Genomic DNA, 12,558 nt, shown 5'->3' on the forward strand with positions numbered 1-12,558 from the left:
TCTTGTAACTCATTTAACTTCTCCTCTAAGAACTTGGATGCTATACCACTTGGCGCATACATATTCAATATTGATATTACTTCATTATCTATAGTACCTTTAAGTAAGATGTAATTTCCTTCCTTATCTCTTTTAATGAGATCTATTTTTGCCTGCACTTTGTCTGAGATAAGGATTGCTACCCCTGCCTTTTTTACTTTAGCTGAGGCATAATATATTCTGCTCCAGCCTTTTACCTTTACTCTGTGTGTATCTCTCTGCTTCAAATGTGTTTCTTGTAAACAGCATATTGTAGGGTTCTGGTTTTTAATCCACTCTGCAATTCGCTTCCGTTTTATAGCAGAGTTCATCCCATTCACATTCACAGTTATTATTACTGACTGTCTATTCCCCTCCATTCTATTTACCCCCTTTGTACTTTTCCCCCCTTCTTTCACCCTATTCCTCCTCACCGACGTTTTACTTCTTACCCCTGCCTCCCCCGATCTGCCCTCCCTTTTTATCACCCCCCTCTCTTTTCTTTACCCTTTTCTCCCTTGCTTTTGTCCTCCCTTCTCAGTCCCCCCCTTTCCCTTCCCCTTTTGTTTCCCTAAAGAGTGAGTTAAGTTTCTTTATCCCAATGAACGTATATGTTATTCCCTCTTTGAGTCAAATCTAATGAGAATAGGGTTGAAACCATGTTCCCCCCTCCTTTCTTTCCCTCTATTATAATAGGTTTTTTTCCACCTCTTCATATGATATAATTCATCCCATTCCACCTCCCCTTTCCTCTCCTCCCCATAGACTCCCTTTTTATCTCCTTAATTCTTTTGTATCATCACATCAAAGACAATTTATATTTATACCCTCTATATAAAGTCCTTCTCTCTGCCCAAATACATTTACAGTTCTTAAGAGTTATGAGTATTATCTTCCTGTGTAGGGATATAAACAGTTTAACCTAATAGGGTAACTTTTTTTTTTCCCCCTCTGTTTACCTTTTTAAACTTCTCTTGAGTCTTGTATGTTGAGATCAAATTTTCTATTCAGTTCTGGTCTTTTCACCAGGAAAGATTGAAAGTCCCCAATGTCATTAAATGTCCATCTTTTCCCCTGAAAGAAAATGCACATTTTTGCTGGGTAATAGATTCTCGGCTGCAATCCAATCTCCTTTGCCTTCCGGAATATCATATTCCAAGCCTTGCGGTCCTTTAATGTTGAAGCTGCCAGGTCCTGAGCAATCCTGACTGTGGCTCCATGATACTTAAATTGCTTCTTTCTGGCTGCTTGGAGTATTTTCTCCTTCACCTGATAATTCTGGAATTTGGCTACAATATTCCTTGGAGTTTTCCTTTTGGGGTCTCTTTCAGGAGGTGATCGATGGATTCTTTCAATGATGATTTTATCCTCTGATTCTATGATATCAGGGCAGTTCTCCTTAATAATTTCCTGGAATATGGTATCTAGATTCTTTTTCTGGTCATGGCTTTCAGGCAGTCCAATGATTCTCAAATTGTCTCTCCTCGATCTGTTTTCCAGATCAGTTGTCTTTCCAATGAGGTATTTCACATTTTCTTCTATTTTTTCATTTTTTTTATTCTGCTTGACCGATTCTTGGTGTCTCATGGATTCCTTTTCTTCCAACTGTCCCACTTTAATTTTTAAGGCATTGTTTTCTTCAGTGAGATTATGCACCTTTTTTTCCATTTGGCTAAGTGAATTTTTTAAGGTATTGTTTTCTTCAGTGAGATTATGTACCTTTTTTTCCGTTTGGCTAAGTGAATTTTTTAAGGTATTGTTTTCTTCAGTGAGATTATGCAGCTTTTTTTCCATTTGGCCAAGTGAATTTTTTAAGGCTTTGTTTTCTTCAGCTTCCTTTTCTAAGCTGCTGATTCTTTTTTCATAGTTTTTTTGTGTTGCTTTCATTTCTCTCCCCATTTTTTCTTCTACCTCTTGCAATTGATTTTTAAAATCCTTTTTGAGCTCTTCCAGGAAGGCTTTTTGTTCTTGCGACCAATTCACCTTCCCTTGTGAGGCTTCAGATGTAGACAATTTGAGGCTATTGTCCTCATCTGAGTTTGTGTTGGCTTCTTCCCTATTGATACAGAAGCTCTCAATGGAGAGGGCTCTTTTTTGCTTCTTACTCATTATTGCAGCTTATTTATTTATTCTTTAAGTTGAGGTCTGCTCTGGGGGCACCAGGGTCCCTGTTTTGGGCTTCTTGTGCAGGTGTATAGGTGCTGTGTGACCGGGCTTTTACTCTGAGGCCTTTATGGTGTGTGGAGATCCCCTGTCCTGCACTTCCTGTCTGATTGTGCTCGGCCAGCCAGGCGCCAGACCCCGGCGTCTGATCCCGCCGTTCGTGGCCCTCTCGGCCGGTGCAGGTAAGTTTTTCCACTGTCCTTCTTGGCCACCAGATTTTTGAACCAGGTTCCGGGAGCCTCAGTTGTTCGGCTGTGACCCGCAGCTCCTGCTGATTTGCCCCGACCCCCTCGGCGCTGGGTTGCTGCCCTGCGCTGGGCCTCCCTTTTGCCCGAGTCAGACCGACCTTTTCCTGAAGTCTTCTAAATTATCTCTGGTTGGAGGACTGTGTCTCTCTGTCTCTTTGCAGGTTCTGTAGTTTCAGAATCCGTCCAGAGGCTTGATTTAATGTTCGTTTTGAGGGAACAGAAGGAGAGCTCAGGCAGCTTGCTGCTTCCTCTCCGCCATCTTGGCTCCGCCCCTCCAATGACTTCTTTATAAAAAATATCTCAAGAATTTTTCCAGACTTCAATTTCCTAGATTTCTTTCAACAGTATCTGATATCTTTGATTATGACATTCACAATTTGCATCCATGAAAATAAACTTTCCTTTAACCAGTTGCCTGAATTCCTGTAACTTTTCACATTCGCATTTTGGAAGATTTTCCCAACATGGTTAGTCTCTATCTGATTTGCCTTAGGAGAAACACTCTAAGTTTGATCCAAGGTTAGAAATAGGAAGATAATTCTTGCCTTTTTTTCTTCCCTTCTGTAAGCTATATTCCTTGCTAGGCCTGCTCCTAAATCTAGCCCTGGGTTTTGCTCACAATGACTTCTTAACAAGCACACAGTACAGTTCTTGTCTGATGGAATTCTGCTGTATTTCAGTAATGGATCTAGTTGACTCTTTATAGAATGAATATACCAGTTTATAAAGCACTTTGGAATGAAAGCCTTGCAGTAAATATGAGATTGCTATCAACTCCATCCTTGTCCGGGCACTATGGTATATTACAAATAGACATGCTTGACCCTGGTAATAAATGACAAGTTTTTAAGGCAGTACACCATTTAAAATCCCCGAGTATGGAAATATGTTTCTTTCCTGACATTTAAACAGCAAACTAATAAAATTATTTGTGCTCTCTTGAGAGGATTTTTTTGCCCTGAATAATTTATCTATATGTGTTCTTTATTATGCATTGAGAATAGAGTTAGTGGCAATATGAGTTATGATGATTGGTGATCACATTTCAGTAATAGCCTCTCTCTCAGAGACCCAGGAACTTCAAGTGCATTAAGTTGTGTTTGCATCATGGTTGATATGAATCTTTTTTTTTTTTAACTTGTACATAATTTGCCTCCCTTGCAATTAGCAGACCCATGACCTCAATTAAATCTCATTTTTTAAAATGGGTTTCCCAATTTTCAGAGAAATGAAAATGCCAGTAAATAAAATTGACTCATGCAAAACCAACAACAGCAATGGGAGGACATTTCATCAAATAATTATATGAAATGAAGAAGATGGACTAAACACATGGTCAGAGTGAGGGATGACAGGTAGATGGTCAGAATATTCCACTTTTACCATCAAGATTTTGGGATAAAGGAATGAATTCCTTCAGTATGCTGAGTCACTCTTTTCTAGGAAACTTGTGCATATCTGGACACATGTCACAAAGAAGGGACAGGCATAGATGGGTTATAGTCTTCATCACTGAGAATTCCCTAATTTATGACATCACAGATGTTTTTGTTTATTTTTGCTATGCAAGTGATAACTAAATAAATGCTCACTGTTGATGGATATACAAAGACTATGTTCTTGTAGTATTTTAATGTAATTGTGACTCATTTTGCCTGTATTTTCTCAATAGTTCATGGACATGTATTCTAAATCATTAGCTGAAGACCAAGAGTTAGAAAACAATCAGGAATCTGTTATTCAAAATGAAACAGGAGAAGAAAACAACACTGCCTTGTAAGTGGGGCAATTTATTGCACCAGACAATTTGGATGATGGTTAGTTGGTAAAGGGATATTTTATCTGGATTTTTTAGATGTTTGGAAATAATAACCAATAGTGGTACAAGTTATTTACATTATCTATTGAATTTTTGTATTAAATGTTTTTAAAGAACAAAATGCTTGCTGGGGGAGGGTCAAAAGAAATATGTGTAAGTAATATCTCAATTAGACATTCATTATCCTTCCCCTTTTATAACTATAACTATCATTAGCTCTAGTCCAATTTTACTCTCCAATCTTTTTTTTGTTTGTTTGGTTTTTGCAAGGCAATGAGAGTTAAGTGACTTGCCCAGGGTCACACAGCTAGTGTTAAGTGTCTGAATCTGGATTTGAACTCAGGTCCTTCTGAATCCAGGGCCGGTGCTTTATCCACTGCACCACCTAGCTGCCCCTACTGTCCAGTGTAAAAATATTTTAAACTGACTGGGTCTAATTTTGGGGGACTAAGTCTATTGGAGGACTAATCTGGGGACTTTTGACTGACTGGCTATCTGACTGCTATTAATTTAATGTGGGCCATTTATAAAGTTCCACCACCCTGCTCCACTCCCAAAATGATAAGCAAAAGATTAAGAAGCCTCTCAACTAAATAATCAAAGCAGAGTTTACTTATAAGATACAATTTAAAAGTAAGAATACAGGGAAATAAAATGTGCAACCTGACTGCATTCCTGTGGTCTCTTCCCACCTTTTGCTCCTGGAACTTTTTTAATACAATAAGGGCTGTACCGGCCTCTTGCCTTAGGGTATGTTCTACTTTCACTGTTCAACTACTTTCTTCTAACTTTTCTCTTAATCTTCTGGCCTTCTTCCAGTGTCTCTAGTCTCCATTCCCTCCTTGTAGCCCCTTTCTGTCCATTCCTCTCCAACCTCTTAACCTTCCAGCCTCTCCCTTGCTCCTAGTCCTTTAGCCTTCCCCTGCATCCTTCTCCTTTTCCCTTAATCTTATCACCTTCCTCTCTGTTCTTCTAATCTTGTCAGTCTCCTCTTTGTTCTTGTCTTGCCAGCCTCTGTCCCTTCTTGCTCTTAGCTTTTTCTCCTTCCCCAATTTCTTAGTTCTCCAGCCTTTCTGCTCTCTTAATCTTGTCAGCCCCCCTTAATCTTGTCTGTGGGCCTTGTCAGTCCCCCTTGTTGTCTAACTCCCAAGTCTATGTATATCTTTCTTTTCTCCACTCAAATCTCAGGGCTTTTTGCACCCCCCCCACACACCAAGCTAATCCACCAGCCAGGGCTGTGGCTGGGGGGAGGGGATGCTCAGGTGTCTCCTGAGTACCACACTCAGGGCTCCAGGGGCCCATGCTCCCTGCTGTGCGCCTGGGACCTTGGCAGGAGCTACACATGCCAGAGCCCTTCCTGGACGAGCCTGGGATCTCTCGGATAGATCCTCTCAGGGTGGATGGAGCCGGGGATCCCTCCCCTCAGCTGTCTGACCTGGCTGTCTTGTACAGCCCACGGGGTTTTTTCACTCAGCTAAAGTGGAGGGGGAGGGGCACCAGTACCTTGATACAGAAGAAACCCTGAGGGTTTAAGGCTTTCTAATCTCAGCCCAAAGGTAGGGTCCCCAAATCAAAATAAGTTTCCACACCAGTCTTAATGTGGAAGTGACCTTAGATTTTCAAGTACTAGCCCAGTGAAACACAACTGCTAACTCCTACCAATCCACAAAGAAAAATTCACATAGAGACCCAATGAAAAATTTTATGTTTATTGATCCTTTGATCAATTAGCTTGACAAGGCAAGCTAATTGTGGAGGCAGCCATCACTAGAATAGGTATTAGGTAATGATTTTTGTCAGTCACAGAGACAGTTGCAGACCCTCTACCAACCTATAGAAATATGAAAATTTACATCAATAGAGATAACGTTCCTCACTCATGAAATTATATATCTTTGAAGCAATTATGAATATAGTAATATAAAGACACTGACTATACCATGGCTTTGGTTAAACACCTTGCTGACTTACAAGATAATATAATTCACAGAGGTCTGCCCTTGTTTTTAAGTTAGAACAGGAAACAGGGCTAGAGCTAAAGCAGACAATCATTAAATAGAAGGGAAATGTAGCAGGCAAGCTGTCACCTACTGAGCTTATACCTCTTCCATGAATCTATATCTTTCAGCAGCCATTTATTGAATTGTCCCTGTGTGCAAAACATCATAATAGATGTCAGTGGAGATGAAAAAATGAATACATGTTTCTAAAAGTTATGAACCTTGAAATTCAGGCTGCAGGGATATACTACACAACAATATAGATCACAATTGTTTATTAACCATAAAAATATTGTATATATGTATACACTACACATATACTCTCTATACTATATATTTATATGCACACACAAACTTACACATATTTTAGTTTCTATAGAGACAGAAAGAGAAAGTAGAAGTAGAAAGGGAGGGAAAAGAGGAGAGGAAAGAAAAGATGAGAAGGGAGGAGGAGAAGGGGAGTGAAGGAAGAGGAAGAGAAAGAAAGAGAGGAGAGGAAGGGAATTTGATGCAGCATTATAGGTAGAGAAATGTCTTTAGAATCTAGGAGACCTATGATAAATTCTTACCTCTGACTCATACTAGCTGTGTGACTGGGAAAGTCCCACAGTGTCCCAAATAACTTCCAGGGTATAAATTTCAGAAAAGTGCATGGTGGATAAATGGTTCAAGTCCTGCTACTGAAATCTACTAATTGTCAACTTAGGTATATTTATCTCATCATCATAAAGGGAATTCTCTAAGCCTTTAAGTTACAAATGAATTGCTAATCCTCATTGGTGAAAAAGGTTTCCACTCTAGAAGTTCTTTACAGCTACAAATTTCCAAAGCACATTCTATCCCTCCATCCAATGAAACTCCTGCAATTAGAATATTCTAAGAGGTTGGAGAGAGTAGAATTCCTTGATGACTGAAGCTGTTAATTAAGATGTTATGAAGAAAGTGGCATTTAGTTAAAGGACTTCCAAATGCTGAGACTCTACAGCTCCTCCAAAAGGTTTCAGATTTTTTTGTAATTTTGTGTATTAGTCTTATAAGGCTGAGTTTGAAGAAGTGGAGAGCCTCTGAGATTTGGAGTGCCTTGAATTCTGGGATATTTGAATGGATCTTTAATAGGAGATAGGGAGCCATTAAAGTGTTTTGATCAAAGTGTATTCATAGTCTTTGTCTCCCTCACAATTCCTGCTCTTATACTAGGGCATACATATCAATGTCCCCTTAAAAACCCTAATTTCTTAATTATTTAATGTACTAAATTCCCAAGATTTATTACTCCATTCCACCTCAGTCCCACATGGGTATGGTAATGCCCTTAATCTTTCATCACTCACAAATATTCTACTTCAAAAATTAAGAATTTGACTTCCCCTTATTTGATCACAATTTCCTCTCATTCAATTAATCTTTATGTATACATTGTCTCTCTCTCAAATGATTTTCATCCTTACTGGAATTTCCAATCTCTCCTCTTCTTAAGACTATCAATCTATCATCTCTCTTCTAACCTCATTTTCTTCTCTTCACAGTATCACCATTATTGTTAACCAATTCCAATTTATACTGTCTATAATTCTCAAATTCCTCAGATCTCAGTAATACTGATGTTCACATCTTGCCAAAGCCCCTCCCTACATTACACTGATCATCTGCTACCTCTCCTCCTACTCATGTTATTCAGAATAAAGTTGGACAAAAATTACCCAATTTATTCCAGTGGATCCAATATAAATTTATATTATTTAATATCAATACTGCCCTCATCCCAGCAAGATACTATTTCTACTACTTGTACAACTGATAATCACTGTTTGTTTTGTGTTTGGGTCTTTCTTAGTGACCGCTACCCTTTAGAGATATAGTCTGCCCTTTTAGGATGAGCAGATAGTGGATACCTGGGGTTCAATCCTGGTACATTTGCATAAGATTCTCCTTATTGGTGGAGAGTATGATTATTTGACATTGTGCTTCTGGAAGGAATGACTTTGGTCAGACCATGGGATATGTGACTTCTGTCTTCTGGCTTTAAGAGATAGGAAAGTCATGGGTCTAGGCTCTTTTCATGAGAGACACCTGAAGAGAGAGAAAAATTTTGAGGAAAAAGTCAACATTTCAGAGATCTGGAGCCCTGATTTCTAGTTTGTCAAATGAGTCTAGGCAGAATTTCCTCATGGGTGAAATCAAGAACTCTTTCTTATAGATGAGCTATCATGTTCCCAGTAGGGAACTTATCCACTCTCTATATTATCTGGTGTATTCTAAGCTATATCACTTCACTGATTTCTTTTTGTTATCAACTTAGATAAATGGGTTTAGTCATGATTCAATATTTCTGATGGTGTTTCTATAACCACCATTTGGTGGGAAGGGAGGTAAATCTTTCGATACAGTTTGGAATATTCCTAACTTATCAAAGAATAATGTCCAAGAAGGTGGCTTCAGCCTAAAAATCACTTCACTTAACCCATAAATATTTAAGGAGGCAAAAATATAGAATTCTCGTCTGGTATTTCCTTTCTGAGGAGAGCAGAAGAGGTCAGCTTCATGACCCCTTCTCTTGCTTTCTTGCAGGCAAGAATCAAAATTCCCCTTGGAAAAAGCAGGTGAGATTCCAGAGATATCTTTTCAAGCCTCTTCAATCCTCATTTAGTCAAACCCATGTAGACATATACATAACTTATGTGGGCAACCCAAACAACCTATATGTGTTCACCTCAAGGACTATAAATCTTAAGTGTACTAGAATATCTTTTCCTTCGAATTGTTCATTTCTCCCTCAAAAATATGCTATTATATTTTTATTGGTTATCTTTTTTTCTTTTTTATTGCTTATCTTCTTGAAATCACAAAAAGAATAGATAAACCCCAGTATTTTAACCCTCCATCCCAGACTCTTATCCTTCAGTTCCTAATCTTGTTGACAAAATTCAAGTGAATATAATTGGCGTAGATTTCATTGCCTATCCAGATTTTAATACATTGACCCATACATATATGGAGAAAATAAAATTGCACAGTTTAAAGAAATAGCCATTTAAAAAATGACCACAGTGTGCTGCCACAATGGGAGGAAGGATTCAGGAGGACTAAGGAGCAGCAAGGCTGTATATTCCTCAATCTAGTTCTCTATTAAATAATGGGGGGGGGGGCTTAAAGGAATGTAGAAGATAGCAGGGGAGAAATTCTTTGCCATGGTTGTTGTTGTTGAGTCATTTTAAAAATTCTGTCCAACTCTTTGTGACACCTTTGGGGGTTTTCTTGGCAAAGATACTGAGGTGATTTGTCATTTTCCTTCTACAGCTCATTTTACAAATAAGGAAACTGGAGCAAACAGACTTAAGTGACTTGACCAGGGTCTGGGCTAGCAAATATCAGAGCCCAGATTTGAACTCACAAAGAGGTGTATTCCTGACTCTAGGTCCAACACTCTATCCACTAAGGCACTTAGTTGCCTGCTTCTCTGCCTTTACTCCTGTAGGAAAAAGGGGGAAGGAGAATATCATTTCCAAGTATTCTTAATAACAGGCCTGTTTCCTGCATGTTTGTTGGTCAGTAGTCTTCTCTGTACCTCTGTCTCTAATTCCTCAAACATTGAGGCTTGCCACTACTCCGAAAAATTTATACTTGAAGGAACCCAGCTAAACCCATGATGTCAAAATTCAACCTGTAGACTCCAACAGGGGTCATGTTCTGTCTCTAACCTACACTGTTGTCCAACATTCATCAAGTCAGAGTCTTTGTTCCTCTCTATTTACTTCTCCAAGTCTGCATCGTGCTTGGCTCCTCCCCCTTCCCCTGCACATCAACACATTCCCTTCAAGTTTAAGATCAAACAATAGTTCATGGATGGTTTGCTCTTAGGAGGAGTCTGAAACCCCTGGGAGGTTAGAAAGTGGTGAGAAAGTGTCAAAGTAGCTTTTTTCACCCAATGACAGTTCCATTCCATCTTTCCTTGTTTCATGTACAAACCCTTTTGAAGAAGTACCCAAAGACAAGCTACACTGAGACTGGGGATACATAAGGATGATTGTGTATCAATACAAAAATTAATAGAAAGTAAAAGATTGAAGTTCATCAAAGAAATGGTTCTTGCAACAAAGTTCTGGAAGAAATGGAAGGAGACATGCTTAAGGGAATAAATCAATAGTTCTTAACCTGGGGTCTATAAACATTTCTAAAATGTATTTTCAATGTAGCATTTCCTTTGTAATCCTATGCATTTTATTTTATGCATTTAAAAAAGTATTATTCTGAGAAGGGGTCCATAGGCTTTGCAGATTGCTAAAAGGGTCCTTGACATACATACAAAAAAGTTAAGACCCTTTGGTAAAATTAGAGACTTTATTCTATTAAGATATTAGTCAAGAAATGAATAAAAATAGTAAGATGTTTTGTTGTATTGAAGCAGGTATTTAAAGGAACACAGGACCACTGACTGCTTTTGTAAGAAAATGAGGAGACTAACCATCTGCTTTGATCATGGGGAGTTGTGGAATTGGGAAGTTGAAAAGAAATAAAGCATAGGACAATTGTTGCCAGACTCAGTGTCAATACCAGTAGAGAAAAAGGGTTTTGCAACAGAAGTAAATGAAATCAGCTTGATTTGTGGCTTTTTTTTTTCAAGAAATGCTCTTTGTCCTGCAGACAGGTTTCAAGAAAATGGATGGGGAGGGTTATCCAGGTCTGATTCTTAACGAGGTAGAAATGATAGAAAGTCAAGGGGTCCAGGGATTATAGCCTAGTATCATTGAAATCACTGAAGTAGGTAATCATAGGGTCAAGAAAGGGTCAAAAGGTCCACTGAGGCAAGGAGAAGTGATTATCCAATGATAGGATGAGTCTTGCTGGTAATAAAGTCCAATTTCTGAGTGCTATATATTTGTCATCTCACAATAAGTTAACCCTCTCTGTTAAGGTGAACGGTTCCATCTTGGACCCCTTCCAAGGATGCCTATTTTACTAGAAGTACAAGAAAGACAAGATTTTACCTAGTAGTTCATTGGTCCATAAGAACACTGTTACAATGAATTTTCATTATAATTTACATAGTATAAATTAAAGCTACACATTTCAGTATGCACATAAACAATGTGCATTCATACATAAATGTGTGCATGTGTGCTTATTTATTCATTTAAGATACACTTAAAATGCTGATGTTCATATACATATATTTGATATATATGAAATATTTCCTGAATATCGCAGTTAATTATATATAATATATTGTTATGTATATTATATATTAAATATGAATGTTTGTTAGAAATTACTTTATAGACATCTAATTTGTTAAATAGAATTTGGTTGGAAAATTCTATTACTGTCTCTGGTTTATGTATATACATATATTATATATACATATATGATTAATCACACAAGTGATTTCAAATAAACTGTAGACATTTTGGTGCTTTTTAAGTATGTAATTTTGTTAATTGTTGAATGTCTTTCTACAATATGAGGAAGTTAGCTTCAAAACTCATGAACAAGACTGACTTGACTTCTTCCCCTCCCAGAGTTCAAATATTCTTTAATTCATCATAAATAAGGTTTAACAGTTTTGAAGTATTACAGAGATATGAGTGACTTGATTGTGGACCACAATTTTTTTTTCATATTCAATTTTGCTGACACATTGTAATAAGACAGATATGGAAGGGAAAGAGGAGATTCTCTGGGTTATTTATATTTTATTTATGTTCCAAAGACATTAATTATCATGTAAATAATGATTTCTGATATCTGATCTATGGAATTTAGTGAAAATAAATTAACTGTTTTCAATAGTTAGTGCTTTACTATTCATTACAAGAAGGCATACAAATCAGAATAGAAATTTAGTATAAGATAAAAATATTTTTAAAAAGGATTCGTGAAAGAAGAATAATTTCTTCCATCACTACGCCACTTGGAATATTTATAAATTTCATTTTAAGGAAAGCTTAAAGTAGATAGCATATTTTATAACTATTATCAAAGTGGGGCTTACAAATAAATTCTCCCAGAAAACAAAACAAAACAAAACAAAACAAAAACTTAATTTCTAAGAAAAGCAGAAATAATACCTAAATATTATACCTACATCAAATGCAATATTTAAAAAAAGATGACCAGCAAGATGGCAGAGTAGTGATTCTTGGCACAATTCACACTTTTTCCTCTCTCAAAATGACAATAAATGAGATAGATATAAAAAAAAAATCAGCAAAAAACTAGCATGGTAAATACTTCCACCAAATGTAAAGCCTTCTGAAAAAATAGGAGTCACTGAAGAGAAAGATACTCTTTCCCTAACACATTGAAACTGAGC

The sequence above is a fragment of the Dromiciops gliroides genome, chromosome 4, assembly GCF_019393635.1.
Source record: "Dromiciops gliroides isolate mDroGli1 chromosome 4, mDroGli1.pri, whole genome shotgun sequence".
Classification (NCBI taxonomy): Eukaryota; Metazoa; Chordata; class Mammalia; order Microbiotheria; family Microbiotheriidae; genus Dromiciops; species Dromiciops gliroides.